Genomic DNA, 17,453 nt, shown 5'->3' with positions numbered 1-17,453 from the left:
TATAATAAAAAAGAAAAATTCACAAATATTAAGCAAAATAATTTATGAATGTCTGTTAACTAGTATTAGGGAAGCATTATTATCTTTTTTAAGTTTGATAAGTGCATTCATTCTTTGATATAACAATGACTCTAGAAACAAACAACTGAGTCAGATAAAGCAACAAGAACCAAAATAAAATTATAGAAAGATATGTAAATTCTATACCCTAATCACTGATATATTTTAAAATACAAATGTAATTTTAGAATAGCATCAAGTGTTTAAACTTAATCAACAGAGTAAGCTGAAAAAAGATATGATTTTGATAGCTGCAAAAGGTATATTTATTTATTTTTGTGGGCTGATCCTGGGGCTTGAACTCAGGGTCTGGTAACTATTCCTAAGCTTTTAGGCTTTTTTTTTTTTTTTTGGCCTATTCTATGCTTTGGGCCACACAGCTTCACTTTCAACTTTTTTGGTGGTTAATTAGAGATAAGAGTCTCAAGGACTTTCCTGCTTGGGCTGGCTTCAAATCTTGATCCTTGAATCTCAGCCTCCTGGGTGACTAGGATTACAATGTGAGTTACCAGAACCTGGCTTGTAAAAGGTATATTTAAGACACAAAATTTCTAACCTTTCTGTACAAAAGGCTAAATCTATGCTTCTGAATCAAAGCATCCTTAATCTGAAAGACGAAAATTCAAGAAGCTCAGAAATGCATTCCCGCCCCCGCCACCCAAATCTCCCCTCCTCCCCCACCAACCCTATGGCTTGAACTCAGGGCCTGGGCACTGTCTCTGAGCCTCTCTGTGCTCAAGAATAACACTCTACCACTTGAGCTACAACACCACTTCCAGTTTTTTCTGTTTTATGGGATAGTGAGGAATTGAACCCAGTGCTTAATCCATGCTAGGCAAGCACTCTACCACTAAGCCACATTCCCAACCCCTGCCAAATCTTAAAATCACTATAATAAGTAAATCAAGTCAGGGGCTGGTGGCTCAAGCCTATAATCTTAGTAACTCAGGAGACCTGAGGATTGTGGTTTGAAGGCTGCACAGGCAGAAAGTCCATCAGATTCTTATCTCCGACCAGCAAAAAGCCAGAAGAAGGTAAGGTATGACAAGTTGTAGAGGGCCAGCCTTGAGTGAAAGAGCCAAGGGAAAGCACAAGGCCACCAAGAAATAATTCATTTTCTGAGCATCTCAGGCCCATACATAAACAAATATACAATCATACATTACATACAATTCCAAACAATTCCTATCACTTGAAATCTATCTTCTCTGAAATAAATTCCAAGGCAAGAATTTCTCTCCTAGACATTATGTGTAAACTTTATGTCGTTATTCCTCTATAACCAAGGAATGTGACTAATAGAAAAAAAGGACAAATTATCTGAAGGAAATTTGCTTATAACTGACCTCAATAATGTCCCATAAACAAAGAGTGGACAAAGAATGATTCCTCCACAAAAATCAGGGAAAGATACTCTTTTTCAGATCATAAAGCCTGCTGTAGCAACATATTAGAATAATTATGTTATTTATTTATCTCTCAACTTATCTATACATCAATTGGCAGAAATAGACACACAGAAGACTATATATCCTAAAGGAAAGGAGTTGTTAAGGTATTTTATTTGGTAATGAACAGATAGCTTGTATTTTTAATATAAAATACTACCAGGTTCAGAGATGTAATCCTAGCTACTGAGGAGGCTGAGAACTGAAGATCACAGGCTGAAGCAAGCCCAGGCAGAAGGAAAAGTCCATGAGACTTTTTTTTTTTTTTTTTTGGTTGGCCGTGGGGCTTGGGTGTTGTCCCTGTGCTCTTCAGCTCAAGAGCTTGAGCCACAGTGCCACTTCCTCCAAGAGACTCTTATCTCCAATTAACCACCAAAAAGCCTGAAGTGGAGCTGTGACTCAAGTAGCAGAACCTTAAAAAAAAGCTCAGGGACAGTGCCTAGACCTTGAGTTCAAGTCTAGAACCTGCACAAAAAAAGGTGAGTTACTGTATAAAACAATCAACTTTTTATATAACTAATGACTAATTTGACTATATTTGGGGACTTAGGGAACTTCTGGCAGGAAGAAGGTGAAATAAGACTCACTAGGGAAATTTAAGTCAGAGGGGATTAGTAAGTATTAAGATAGAAGGCAGCAGACACCAGTGGCTCACGCCTGTAATCCTAGCTACTCGGGAGGATGAGATCTGAGGATCTCGGTTCAAAGCCAGCCCCGGCAGGGCAGCAAAGTCTCTGAAACTCTTATCTCCAATTAACCACTAAAAAACTGGAAGTAGTGGTATGGCTCAAATGGTAGAACTAGCCTTGAGCTGAAAAGTTCAGGGACAGCACCCCGGCTCAGAGTTCAAGCCCCATGACCAACAAAAAATAAATAAAATAAAATAGAAGATAGATATGGCTAAGTATTTGACATGTCTAGGGATCTAACGGAAAAAAAGGAAAACACAATACAACAATCTGCATTCCTAAATTTGGTATGACATTACCACCTCATATCTCCTTTTGAAAATAACATATTAAGCAAAAGCTTATTCCATAGGAATGAACGATACGTAAAGATGGGATTACTGGCTCTGCTGAACAATAAGGACATTCAAAGATTATCAGTAATTTGCCAGAAACATTTTTGGATTTTCTTATTATTTGCTGGTACTGGGGTTTGAACTCAGGGTTTTGCTTGCTTGCTCTGTTGGTTTGCTTGCTCTGATAGTGTTCTACTATTTCAACCACACCTCTAACCCAGCTTTTTGATGGCTATTTTATAGTATGTGTGCCTGTGAGGGCCTTGGTGCTATATCTGAATTGTTGGGTTTGGGTTTTTCTTTTCTTGCTCAAGGCTAGTACTCTACAGTATGAACCACATAACTCGCACTTCTGGAGCTACTGGCACACAGCTTTTGCTGGCTATTATAAAGATGGGAGATGGGGCTGGGAAGGTGGCTCAGTGGTAGAGTGCCTGCCTTGCATACATGAGGCCCTGGATTTGATTCCTCAGCACCACATAACCAGAAAAGGCCAGAAGTGGTGCTGTGGCTCTAATGGTAGAGTACTAGCCTTGAGCTGAAGAGCTGGACAGCGCCCAGGCCCAGAGTTCAGGCCCCAAGACCAGAAAAATAAAATAAAGTTTTAAAAAAAGGTGGTAGTCACTGGGAGCCAGTGGCTCATACCTGTAATTCTAGCTACTCAGGAGGCTGATATCTGAAGAGCACAGTTCAAAGCCAGCCAGGGCAGAAACTCTATAAGACTGTTATCTGCAATAAATTATCCAGAAAAAGCTGATAGTGACAGCATTAGCCTTGAGCACAGAGGGTGAGAGACAGTGCCTAGGCCCTGAGTTCAAGACCAGCACTGACCACCCCCCCCCCGCCAAAAAAAAAAAAGACGAGTTTTGTGGACTTGTACCTAACTTGCTTTTTAATTTTACAAAACTGCAAAGTATATAATGGCAGAGAAGGAAGCCCAATTATTTGCTGAAAAGGATTTTTCTGGAGTTCAAACTCAAGAGCCTCATGCTTGCTTGACTGGTGCTCTATTACTTGACTCACATCCCCAATCCTATTTGTCTTTAGAAAGAGTCTTGCTATAGGCCAAGGCTGACTCTGAACTCACAGTAACTCATAATCCTCCTCTCACCCTCTAGATTGCTAGGTATTGATTAACCTCTTTTTTTCGAACCTATCACAGTCATATACACAACTGGAACTAGAGAAAAAATATAACTAGGAAATATAAATCCATTTCAAAAATAATTTCTCAAAAGTAAAGAATGATAGCCAGTGACTCATGCTGTAATCATAGCTACTTGGGAAGATTCAAGAGTTGAAGGAATTGTAGTTTGAGAACAACTGGGGCAGAAAAGTTCACAAGAAGGTTATCTCAAAAGAAAAAAGAGAGAGCAGAAACTATTATGTTAAACTGGATCATGAACAGAAATTTCTTGAAGGTTTTGGTTGAGAGCAATTATGCTTCACGGATTCAGAAGGAAAAAAAAAACTGATTTCTTAATTTTTCTAAGTCTCAAGATTCTGTGATTAGTTCTTTTCTGCATTGGGGAAGGAAGAACATGGAGAACTCGGCAAACTCTCACCTTTGTTACTGCTGGGCAGGTGCTTTATCTAGGAGACAAGGCCCCAGCCCTGTTTTGCTTTATTTATATTTCAGGTTTTCTTTGATAGAGCTAATTTCTAATTATAATCCTCTAGATCTCAGCCTCCTGAATAGCTGGAATTATAGAAATACAAAACAATATGTTTCCAGATAAAGAGAAGTGAAAAGAATGCAGAAGAGGGAGTTATTAAATGACCCATTAAATGTAAAAGGTTTCATTATGAGCAATTTTGCCTAAAGTTAATTTCAGTTAATTTTGCTAACCTAATTTTGCCTGAGTGAAATAAGACTGTACATCAAGTGGAAGGTGCTTACAAATCTAATTGTAAGATATAACTACATTTTCTGTATAAATGAAATTTCAGGTTGGAATTAAATTTATAGTTTGTTTTCAAGTTGCTAGTAGCTATAAGAGTAACTTTGTTTTTTAAAATTGTCTAGCAACATGTAGAACTCCTGAGACCTTAAAACTTTTGTTTCCTAATAAATTGTGAGCTAGTTAACTTAAAACTCATCACTTCAGAGCTAAAGAATAACATGTTATCATTACTTTATATTTAAGTTGACCATAGAGAAAAAAGTGTATTATCAATAAAAAATATTTTAAAGAAACTTTCAAACAACGTTGAAATTAAGGAGAAAGACAAGCAGAGGTTAAACGTTCTCTGTCACAGAAACCAACCTTTTCTACAAAAGACCGCATTGAGGAACTCTTCTGCTTGTCTCTCGAATAGAATGATTTTTGTGTGCTCTTGTTTAAGCAGAGCTTCTTGCCCAGCTCCTGAAGCTGGTTCATCCAGATCAACTAAGTGTCCCTGCAAAAATATTTGGTGAAATATTAGTACAGATATATTTCCCATTCAAAATCAAATGTATCAATGCATAATTAAAGACAAATAACAGCAATAAGACAACATAGTTCAATACAAGTATTATATTTTAAAACTTTAAATCAGGATGAAACTGATCCACACAGAAATATAAAAGTGAAACTGCTGTGTATATATGATTGGATGGATTTTATCCAAGCTTCACAATTATGTGTTTTGTTTAAAATTCATAGTATTTTAACTATACTAGAAGAAACATTCCTTGAGCAGTTAGTATTTGGCTTTATTACATTGAAAAAAGAATTTTTAGACAAACCAACTCAGAAAGATCCTTTTTTAATTTAAAAAATAATAATCTTAGCCCAGTGCTGGTGACTAATGCCTGTAAGCCTAGACCCTCAGGAGGCACAAATCTGAGTGAGGATCCTGATGCAAAGCAAGCCTCCATAGGAAAAAAATCTTTGAGACTCTTGTTGGAAATTAGAAAAAAACTCAAGAGAGAGACTCAGGTCGAGTTTAAGTTCCAGGGGTGGCACAGGTGCGTGCGACAGGCATGCACACAAGGAGTCAGGATCTAGATTACTAAGTCAACTTAAAAAAAAGAAACACAATGTAGGAAAAGTCATGGTATTGGCTTTCCAGTTCTCTTAGCCTTTTAAGAAACAAAACCAGGGCTGGGAAGGTGGCTCAGTGGTAGAGCACTCGCCTTGCATGCTTAAGGCCCTGGGTTCGATTCCTCAGCACCACATAAGCAGGAAAAAAAAGCCGGAAGTGGAGCTGTGACTCAAGTGGTAGAGTGCTAGCCTTGAGCTGAAGAGCAGAGGGACAGTACCCAGGCCCAGAGTTCAGGCCCCACAACCGGACTCAAAAAAAAAAACAAAAGAAAAGAAAAGAAACAAAACCAAATTTCTTTTTCATTTTTATTTTCTATTCATTTTTCTGTCAGTGTTGGGGCTTGAAAATGGGCTTTGAGCTATCAATTTTTTTACTGAGGGCTGGAGCCCTACCACTTAAGCCACATCTTCACTATTGCCTTTTTACTGGTTAACTAACTGAAGACAGATTTGGAGGTTCTCTGCCTAGGTTGGATCCAAATTGAAGTTCTAAGAAACTAGCCTCCTAAATAGCTAAGATTATAAGCATAAGTCATGGGTGCTTGGCTGGATTTTCTTTCTTTTTTTTTTCTTTTTTTCTTTTTGCTTATGTGGTGCTGAGGAATCGAACTCAGGGCCTCAAGCATGCAAGGCGCTCTACCACTGAGCCACCTTCCCAGCCCCCTTGCTGGATTTTCTTATTTTTTTAAAATAAACCTTCAAGACTTACCTTACAAATATATAGAAAAGTTAATTAGAAATATATCAGAGATCAAAAAATAATTAAATGTTTAGAACAAAATAAGAGATCTTGTGTATTGGGCATTAAGCAAAGAATTTCTTGAACAGAACATTAAAAATTTATTCCCCCCCCGGGGGTGGGGGACACACAAAGGAGGAGGCTACAATGCTTGATAAGAAATGTACTCATTATCTTGCCCCATGTAATTGTAACCCCTCTGTAAAGTATTTTCGGGCTGGGAAGGTGGCTGGCTCAGTGGTAGAGCGCTTGCCTTGCATGCCTGAGGCCCTGGGTTCGATTCCTCAGCACCACATAAGCAAAAAGAAAAAAGCTGGAAGTGGCGCTGTGGCTCAAGTGGTAGAGTGCTAGCCTTGAGCTGAAGAGCTGAGGGACAGCACCCAGGCCCAGAGTTCAGGCCCCACGACTGGACCCAAAAAAAAAAGTATTTTCACAATAAAAAAAAATTTATTCCCCCTCCCTATTATTCTGGTGCTGAGGATTAAACTCAGGTCCACACAAAGGCTAGGCAAGTATACTATACTACAAAGCTACAACTTTGGTGCCCAAAGCATGACATTTAAAAAAATAATAATAAACATGCCGGGCACCATTGGCTCACGCCTACAATCCTAGCTACTGAGGAGGGTGAGATCTGAGGATCACAGTTCAAAGCCAGCCCAGACAGGAAAGACCATGAGACTCTCATCTCCAATAAACCACCAGAAAACTGGAAGTAGCCCTGAGGCTCAAGTGGTAGAGCACTAGCCTTGAGCTGAAGAGCTGAGGGACAGTGCCCAAGCCCAGAGTTCAAGCCCCATGACAAACAACAAAATAATAATAATAATAATAATAATAATAATAATCTTCATAAAGATTCAAAGGTTTTCTTTTTCAGAAGTGAGTATAAACCTAAACCTAGGAGAAAATATGTACAATATATCTGACCAAGTTTTTCAAATAGTTAAAAGATTAATATATTTATGTGTGTATATATATATATATATATATTACATAAAACAATCACTGTCAACATCTAGAAACAATTCAAAAGTCCATAAGAAAGTTAAGTGCTGGTGGCTCATGTCTGTAACCTTAACTACTCAAGAAGCTGACGAAAAGACTACTCCTTGGAGAGAAACACAAAGGTGCAATCCCTACAGGCCTCTTTATATGTATGTAACTATATAATCATATATATAATTATATACATGGGGGGAGGGAGGAGAGAGAGAGAGAAAGAGAGAGAGAGAGAGAGAAAGAGAAAGAGAAAGAGAGAGAGAGAGAGAGAGATATGAACTCCAAGATATGGAAACAAGATCTTTTTAAAATATATTTTTGATTATTCTGTCTTCTTTATGTATAGTGTATTCATGTGTATTATTTTTGGGAGGGTGGGAGGAGGATACAGAACTCCAGGCAAAAGGGGTGAGAAAGTACAGCTGTGGAGCTCACTGGACACTGATGAAAGTAAACTATACTTATGGGTGGAGATGGGAGGGACTGGAAGAGAGTGAGAGAAGGGAAGACACTGGGAAAGGAAATGTGCTCATTACCTGACTCATGTAATTATAATCCCTCTATATATCACCTTCAAAATAACAACAAAGTAAATTTTTTTAAAAAGTCCAAGAAAAAGGGAAAGTAGAGTAGCACATTCCATGCTAAAAACTATTCCCCAATAAAAAGGAACAAAAATTAAAAAGTGAAAGAAGTAATACATAAAAGACCATGGCTCATGTGTATAATCCTAACTACTCTGGAGGCTGAGATCTGAGGATTGCAGTTTGATGCCAGAGACTTTTTTTTTTTTTTTTTTTTTAATTGTATTTTATTTTATTTGAGAACATACTGTACAGAGGGGCTACAATTACATGGGCAGGATAATGCATACATTTCTTACCAAGCATTGCAGCCTCCTCCTTTGTTTACCCTTCACTTCCCTTCCCTGCCTCCCCCCTCCCCCCACCCAATTTTACCCCCCTCCCCCCAGATGCCAGAGACTTTTATCTTCAATAACTACTCAGAAAAAGCCAGAAGCAGAACCATAGCTCAAGTGGTAGAGCTCTATCCTTGACCAAAAAGCAACTCAGGGACAGCGGTCCAGGCCCTGAATTCAAGCCTCAGGACTGGCCAAAAAAAAGGGACATGTATTGTAAGAATTCATATACTTCTAGTAAAGGTAAAACTACTATGATTGTATGAGGCAAAAATAGTTCTACAGGTTTCATCTCAACTAATAGCTGGGTGCACTAAATGCATATGTCACTCCAGCAGCATGGGGAAGAACAAACAGAGGAGGATCACAGTCCAAGCTGACACACATAAAGTGAAACTTTACCTAAAAATTAACAAGCACAAGAATGGAGCTGTTGATCAAGTGACAAAGTGCTATCCATCTCCAAAAAAAACTGAACTAGAGCAGGAGGCAGAGTTTAAGCCTCAGTACACGGAGGGAGGGAGGTAGGTACGTAGGTAGGTAGGTAGGTAGGTAGGTAGGTAGGTAGGTAGGTAGGTAGGTAGGTAGGTAGGTAGGTAGGTAGGTAGGTAGGCAGGCAGGCAGGTAGGTAGGCAGGCAGGTAGGTATGTAGGTAGGTAGGCAGGCAGGCAGGCAGGCAGGCAGGCAGGTAGGCAGGCAGGCAGGCAGGCAGGCAGGCAGGCAGGTAGGTAAAACTGGATGGATGGATGGATGGATGGATGGATGGATGGATGGATGACCAATACAAAAAAGCAAAAGGGATTAGAGGGGAGGCATAGACAGACAGACAGACAGACAGACAAGACAGACAGACAGACATTACATACATACATACATACATACATACATACATACATACATACATAGAACCAATATAAAAAAGGACTGGTGAAGAGGTTCAAGTGGTAGAACATCTGCCTAGTAAGTGCCAGACCATGAGCTCAAACTAAGTACAACCAAAAATACTGAATGAATGAGTGAACAAATGAAATTCAGCATATTAAAGATACTAGAAGGGTTGGGAATGTGGCTTAGTGATAGAGTGCCTGCCTAGCATGCATAAAGCCCTTGGTTCAATTCCTCAGTACCACATAAACAGAAAAGGCTGGAAGGGGCACTGTGGCTCAAGTGGTAGAACGCTAGTCTTGAGCAAAAGAAGCTCAGGGAGGATGCCCAGGCCCAGAGTTCAAGCCCCAGGACCTGGGGGTAGAAGGGGAGAGGGGGAATAAAGATACTGTAAGCCAGTGCTGGTAGCTCACCCCTGTAATCCTAACTACTCAGGAAGCTGAGATCTGAGGATTAAAGTTTAAGTCAGCACAGGCAGCCAGGAAAGTCCAACTCTTATCTCCAATTAACCTCCAGAAAACTGGAAGTGGAGCTGTGGCTCAAAGTGGCAGGCTAGCCTTGAGCAAAAAAGTTCAAGGACCGTGTCCAGGCTCTTAGTTCAAGCCCCATAACTGGCCAAAAAAAAAAAAAGATACTAGTTACCAAATGTCCTATCAAGAGGGTCATACTATTTTAGGTTTTGTAAGCCACTTACAACCTCTAACATATATTTCCATTTAGTTTTCTCCCCCTCCTCTTTCTTCATTCCTCCTTCCTTCTATCTATCCCTCTTTGCCCTAACCTTCCCTTTTCTAAAAACACAACTCTTTAATTTCAAGGCATTAAAAAATAATCTAAGCTGGGCTCTGGCAGCTCATACACTGTAATCCTAGCTCCTCTGGAAGCTGAGCTCTCTTGAGGATTGTGATTGGAAGCCAGCCCAGGCAGGAAATCTTATCTCGAATTAATCGCCAAAAAGCCAGAAGCAAAGCTCTGGCTGAAGCAGTAGAGCACTGGCCTTGAGCAAAAAAAAAAATCTCAAACCCTGATTTCAAACACTAGGACTGGATCACTCACATGGGAGTGGAACAAACGAACACACACACACACACACCAAGATCCACTGGTCCCTAAAGTAACAAAGCAAAACTGTATACACACACACACCCCATACCAAGATCCACTGGTCCCTAAAGTAACAAAGCAAAACTGTATACACACACACACACACACACACACACACACACACACACACACACAGGTCCCTAAAGTAACAAAGCAAAACTGTACACACACACACACACACACACACACACACACACACACACACACACACACACACACACACACACACACACACACACACACACACACACACACACACACACACACACACACAAGATCCACTGGTCCCTAAAGTAACAAAGCAAAACTGTATCAACATGGAGATGAGTCTTCAAGACAATAAACTGTCACTGAAATTAGATTGTTAAATAATAAAGGTGAACATAAAATTTCTTTTCTAATTTTGTTGCACCATGGGTTCCAGATGTCTTGGGCAATAGATACCTATTCCTCTTAAGGAATTTTAGGAAAGGCAAGATGGCCTAGATTTCTGAAGAATACGAAAATAAAAGGATAACAGTTGAAAGCCATTCCTGTCTAGAGAACTCCTTTGTGCCTATGTTTTCAAAATTTAAATAACATTCTTGTAAATTCATACAGAAGGAGAGAAAATCTAGGAATGAGAAGAATCTGTACACAAGCAAGTTTTGTAAAAATTATAAAAGTTAAAAAAGTCATGAACTTATAGCTTATAGCTACTGCTAAGTCTACTAACCTGTGACTTACTGACATTTCAAGCAATGAACTAAACAGAGCTGACAAGATTCAACTCAATGATTTAACTGCCATTTTCTTATATATACCTTCTTATTTTAAATGCTAGCAAGTCTCAAAGAAAATGGTTTCACTACTCTATAACCCATATACTTTAAGGGCAATTATCTAACAGTGATCTAACTTGCCTTAAATTATTGTTCTTTATTTAAACAAAGTATAAACTGTGCTTAATGCAATTTTTACTGTATGTCAAAGTTGTCTTTAATTTTGCTAAAATTATCAAGTTAATGAGTAGGAAAACGAAAGGCTGAAGGCTTAAGGATGAACATGAACCAACTGTTAAATACAGGATTCAAAATTCAAGCATAGCAAGAATGTGGTTATAAACATAGATCTGTCAATATTTTTAATAAAATTAAACCCAAAAAATAAGCAGCAAATAATTATTACTATTGTGCTTGTTGAGTGCCTGGTTCTATAATCAGCACTTTCAACTGGTAATTTTATCCCATCAATCATACATGTACAAGCTATCTAAAATAACAATAAGACAAATATAAGCCTCAGCCACTGTTAACAGGAAGGATTTCTTCTGCTTCTACTTGTTCAGAAACTTAAAAGTTTACTACGCCCAACTTTTCTCCGCAGGCCAATCCATCAAAAGTTTTCCAGAATTCCTATCTCTTCTCCATCATTACAATACATGTTCTTAGCTGCATTTTTGAGGTAACAACATTATACAGTTTGATAAGCTTGCCTTCTTCTATACTCCTATATAGCATGTTATCTACATTACTGAGAGTACTGCTTTTACAACATGTGTCTATTTCTTATTTCCTCCACTAGAGTATATAAATTCCTTAAAAATAATTATCTGTAGCTAAAACTTTGCATTATAATCATTCAGTACTATTATTTCTCCCACACTGGTATTTTTTTATATTACTAAGAGCAAAATATATAGTTGTTGATTTAAACTTCAGAAATAAAGAATGGAAGAAAGTTTATATAAAGGGGAAAAGCCAAAGATTTAATATTAAGATGTTGATAATCAAAAATGATTTCAGATTTAATGCAATACAAATTCAATCATGCCGGCTATTTTTTTTTTTGAGGGTGCAGGAATAGAAAACTCACCCTAGCCAGGCGTGGGTGGCTCACTCCTGTAATCCTAGCTACTCAAGAGGCTGAGATAAGAGGATCAAGGTTCAAAGCCAGCCTGGGCAGGAAAAATCTGTGAGACTGTTATCTCCAATAAACCACCAGAAAATCAGAAGTGGCACTACGGCACAAAAAAAGAAAGGAAGGAAGGAAGGAAGGAAGGAAGGAAGGAAGGAAGGAAGGAAGGAAGGAAGGAAGGAAGGAAGGAAGGAAGGAAGGAAGGAAGGAAGGAAGGAAGGAAGGAAGGAAGGAAGGAAGGAAGGAAGGAAGGAAGGAAGGAAGGAAGGAAGGAAGGAAGGAAGGAAGGAAGGAAGGAAGGAAGGAAGGAAGGAAGGAAGGAAGGAAGGAAGGAAGGAAGGAAGGAAGGAAGGAAGGAAGGAAGGAAGGAAGGAAGGAAGGAAGGAAGGAAGGAAGGAAGGAAGGAAGGAAGGAAGGAAGGAAGGAAGGAAGGAAGGAAGGAAGGAAGGAAGGAAGGAAGGAAGGAAGGAAGGAAGGAAGGAAGGAAGGAAGGAAGGAAGGAAGGAAGGAAGGAAGGAAGGAAGGAAGGAAGGAAGGAAGGAAGGAAGGAAGGAAGGAAGGAAGGAAGGAAGGAAGGAAGGAAGGAAGGAAGGAAGGAAGGAAGGAAGGAAGGAAGGAAGGAAGGAAGGAAGGAAGGCTCATTCTAAAAATCCATACGGATGGGCTGGGAAGTTGGCTCAGTGGTAGAGCGCTTGCCTTGCATGCCTGAGGCCCTGGGTTCGATTCCTCAGCATCACATAAACAAAAAGAAAAAAGCCGGAAGTGGCACTGTGGCTCAAGTGGTAGAGTGCTAGCCTTGAGCTGAAGAGCTGAGGGACAGCGCTCAGGCCCAGAGTTCAGGTCCCACGACCGGACCCAAAAAAAAAAAAAAAATCCATATGGAAATCTTAAGGGACCACAAATCAAAATAATCTGTTAGCCAGGTACCAGTTGCTCACATCTGCAATATTAGCTAAAGTGTCTATAGGAGGATGGTGGTACAAAGCCATCCTGGGAAGGTAAGTCTGAGACTTCATCCTCAATTAATCAGCAAAATTCTGGGCCAGATGCATGGCTAAGTAGTAGAGTACTAGGGCATACACATAAAGAATAAATTGGGGAAGGGGGGAGGGTTGGGCTTAAATTCAGGACATTGAGCTCTCTTGGCTTGCTTGCTCCAACTGGTAAGAAAATTATACAGAGGAGTGGGATAATATGTTAGTGTAAATAAATACTCAAAACAACTATTAATATTATAATTTGAGGTCTTCTTACTTTTGGTGGGGGGTTGCTAGTATTGGAGCTTGAACTCAGAACCTCATGTTCTTTCTTGGCTTCTTTGTTCTACACGGGAGCTGTGGCTCTACCACTTGAGCCACAGCTCCACCTCTGGATTTTTGCTGATCAACTGGAGATAGGAGTCTCTTGGGTTTGTTTGCCTAAATTGGCTTTGAATCTGGAACCTCAGATCTCAGCCTACAGAGTAGCTAGGATTAAAAGAATCAACCATGTGCATGTGGCCTGGCTTAAGTTAATAATTTACTAAATCTTTTACAGAATACCTACTTTTTTGCCTAATAAGTAAGGAAATAAGTAAGGAAAGATTTAAAACAAAAGCAAATCAGGCAGTAAATTGGCTTACTTACTGATTCCTAACACAGTAAAAATTGCTCATTTAAAATATGATGAAGCTCACTTACTCTCTTACCTTCTCCCATTTTCCAATAAAGAAACTCCAAATCCTACTTGATTTTTGTCCTCCATTTCCTATGTTTCTACTCCTACCATTATTATAAAACTGCATGAATGCTAAAGATATAAGATGAAATTCCAGCTGTAGGTCTTTGCCAAGGACATAATCTCTCTGGATCTTTTTCAAATTTTTACTTATAAAACTAAAATGACTTTAACCAATATGGGTTGTTTTGATATGGTTATTTTGATGATAGCACATAAAAGTAACTGGCACACATAAAGGAAATGCAAACCAAAGCAACTATGAGATTCTACCTCACCCCAGTAGGGTGAATTCAAGCAACAACCAATATTGGCAAGGACATGGTGCAAAAGGAACTCTATTGCACTGTTGATGGGAGTGTATACTAGAACAATGACTCTGGACAACAGTCTGGAAGTTTCTCAAAAACATGGGGCTGGGAATGTGGCTTAGTGGTAGAGTGCTTGCCTAGCATGCATGAAAAGTCCTGGGTTTGATTCCACATAAACAGAAACATAAACAGAAAAGGCCAGAAGTGGCACTGAGACTCAAGTGGTAGCATGCTAGCCTTGAGCCAAAGAAGCTCAGGGATAATGCCCAGGCCCAGAGTTCAAGCCCCAAGACTGGAAAACAAACAAACAAACAAAAACCCCAAACCAAAAACCTCCCAAACACAGCTCTTCCCTTCCCAACCATACAACTTCCAGGTATGTACCCAGAACATCACAAGCCAGGATACTGTAAGACACTTGCACATCCACGTTCACTTCTGCACTACTCACAGCAGCCAAAAGTAAAGGAGTAGATTTTTTTTAAAATGTGGCACCTATACACAATGGAATTTTAAAGTCATCTGCAGGGAAATGGATGCACCTAGAACAAATCATGTTAAGTGAGGTAAGCCAAACTCAGACGAATGGCATGTATTTTCTCTCATATATGGAAGCTAGATCTAAAATACACCAAGATATGATAAAATACACAGGTCTCTAGGCATTCACACACAGTGAGACCAAAAGAGGATACTTTTAGGGGAGGAACACAATGGCGCAATGCCTAGGTACTTTTGATCATGTAAAATAATATTTATTGAAATAACTCCAGAAAATGAAAACATGTTTTTTTTTTTTTTTTTTGTGATAGAGCACTAGCCTTGAGCAGAAAAACTCAGGGATAGCGCCAAGGCCTCCTGAGTTCAAGTCCCAGGAACAATCAAAAGGAAAAAAGAGAAATGCTACAGCCATATGTATGAAAGAACTTAGTTAAGATTTGTGAGTGAGGGCTGGGAAGATGGCTCAGTGGTAGAGCACTTGCCTTGCATGCCTGAGGCCCTGGATTTGATTCCTCAGCACCACATAAGCAAAAAGAGAAAAGCCGGAAGTGGCCCTGTGGCTCAAGTGGTAGAGCGCTAGCCTTGAGCTGAAGAGCTGAGGGACAGCGCCCAGGCCCAGAGTTCAGGCCCCACGACCGGACCCCCAAAAAAAAAAAGAAAAAGAAAAAAAGATTTGTGAGCGAAAGCTGGGCATTGGTGGCTCAGGCTTGTAATCTTAGCTACTCAGGAGGCTTAGATAGAAGAGTGAGGTTCAAATCCAGCCTAGGCAGGAATGTCCATGAGATTATCTCCAATTAACCACTAGAAAACTGGAAGTGGCACTATGGCTCAAAGTGTTAGAGCACTAGCCTTAGGCAAAAAGAGCTTCAAGCCCCATAACTGACCTTCTCCACCCCCCCCCCCCAAAAAAACAACAATTTGTGAGTAAGTGGAGAAGGGAGGAAAAAACTAGGAGTGAGGGAAGGGATGACACTGAACAAAAAGAAAGGTATTCTTTACCTGACTTATGTAACACTCCCCTCTGTACATTACCTTTATAATAATTTAAAAAATTACAGTGGGGGGTAGGGTAGTTGGGGAGGGGGGAGGGGGAGAGGGAGGGTAGGGGGAAAACAAAGGATAAGGCTACAATGCTCAATAGGAAATGTACTCATTACCTTGCTCACGTAACTGTAACCCTTCTGTACAGTATTTTTACAATAAAAAACATACAAAAAATTAAAAAAAAGATTTGTGAATGAGACATAAACAGAAGATATTTTGATTATTATAGCTGCTTTTTTTTTATTAGTTATGGTTGTGCTGTATCTAATTTAAACTTTGTCATGGGTATGCATGTATATACAGGAAATATACACTGTGTATATAGGATTTAATACAATCACTGTTTTTCAGGCATATATGTCAAGTCGTACAATGTATCCCCAGAGGTACATGGACACACACGGACACATACACACCTGAAGACATACAGTATAATATAATCTAATGTTTAAAAAAAAACAGCTTCAGGGCTGGGAAGGTGGCTCAGTGGTAGAGCGCTTGCCTTGCATGCTCGAGGCCCTGGGTTCGATTCCTTAGCACCACATAAGCAAAAAGAAAAAAGCCGGAAGTGGCGCTGTGGCTCAAGTGGTAGAGCACTAGCCTTGAGCTGAAGAGCTGAGGGACAGTGCCCAGGCCCAGAGTTCAGGCCCCACGACCGGACCCAAAAAAAAAAAAACAAAAAACAGCTTCACAAAACAAGCCAAGTTACCAAATGGAATTATTATTCCTATTAGGAATATCAACTAGAAACTGTAGAACTCCACAGAATAAAAAAAGCCATTTTAGCCAGTGGCTACTCAAGAGGCTGAAATCTGAGGACCACAGTTTAAAGTCAGCCCAGGCAGGAAAGTTCGTGCCAATAAACCACCAAAAAACCACAAGTGACACTGTGGCTCAAGTGGTAGAGTGCTAGCCTTGCGCTGAAGAGCTGAGGGACAGTAAGCAGGCCCAGAGTTCAAACGCACGGATCACCAAAACACAAACAAAAGCCATTTTAAACACTACAGTTTCTTAACTTCCTTTTACTCTATTTTCTCCTAAAAATACTTATACTATACTCATATATTAAGAAAAAAACTCTTTAATCATGTTGCAATAACATACTATAATCCATTACCAGGCACAGAATGGCTCTTTTCCCAATACTAATATGAAAAAAACAAAAAACAAAAAACACAATTTCTCCTTCTACCCAACTCCTATTTAATGACTTGCAACTATAGTAACTACAATAAGCTAACATATATAAACTAGTGATAAATTTTATTTGTAGTTTTAAGTCATGAAATCATTTGTTTTCTAGTCTCTCTTTTTTCAAGATGCATTGAATTTCATGTCAACATAGACTCCCAGATAATTCACAGCAATAACTTCATGGATAAAATATGAAAAGATGTCACAAAAGAACACTAAATTGGCTAAATTTCACTAAATTTCTAATAACACTAAATTTCAGATTCTAAAACATTTGCCAACAGTCATCAACAGTAGTACAATGGCTATGCATAGGAGGACAAAGAAGTATATGGCATAGTTCTATCTGCAGCAGCTGGCCAAGTAGTCAACACAAAATTCAAACTTTTTCAGAGAAGGAGGAACAAAAAATAAGTTAGAATACTGTCACAATATTTGCTACAAATATTGAATTAAATGTGTAAAGTGACACAATAGTATCAACACATTTATAGACAGAGTAGGGCTTAAGAGCTAAAAGCAAGGGATTTTCAACTACAGAAAACAAGTAAAGTTCTTTTTTAGTAGTCCAAAGACTAGTAAAG

At 39.3% G+C, this 17,453-nt stretch overlaps 1 protein-coding gene across 5 annotated transcripts in view; it reads right to left on the bottom strand.

Moving 5' to 3' along the window:
* LOC138830115 (ligand-dependent corepressor) overlaps positions 1-17,453 on the bottom strand; it is a 98,410-nt gene that overhangs the window by 44,074 nt on the left and 36,883 nt on the right. For all 5 annotated transcript variants that reach the window (XM_070026516.1, XM_070026519.1, XM_070026517.1 and 2 more), the window contains one exon: positions 4,800-4,932. The gene's annotated coding sequence lies outside the window, so the exon portion shown is untranslated. The remainder of the gene's footprint in view (positions 1-4,799; positions 4,933-17,453) is intronic.

This window comes from Dipodomys merriami, unplaced genomic scaffold, assembly GCF_024711535.1.
Source record: "Dipodomys merriami isolate MVZ:Mamm:240054 unplaced genomic scaffold, mDipMer1.0.p SCAF_184, whole genome shotgun sequence".
NCBI classification, from domain to species: domain Eukaryota; kingdom Metazoa; phylum Chordata; class Mammalia; order Rodentia; family Heteromyidae; genus Dipodomys; species Dipodomys merriami.
Note: the sequence above shows the minus strand (reverse complement) of the source record. Positions and strands in the feature narration are given on the sequence as shown.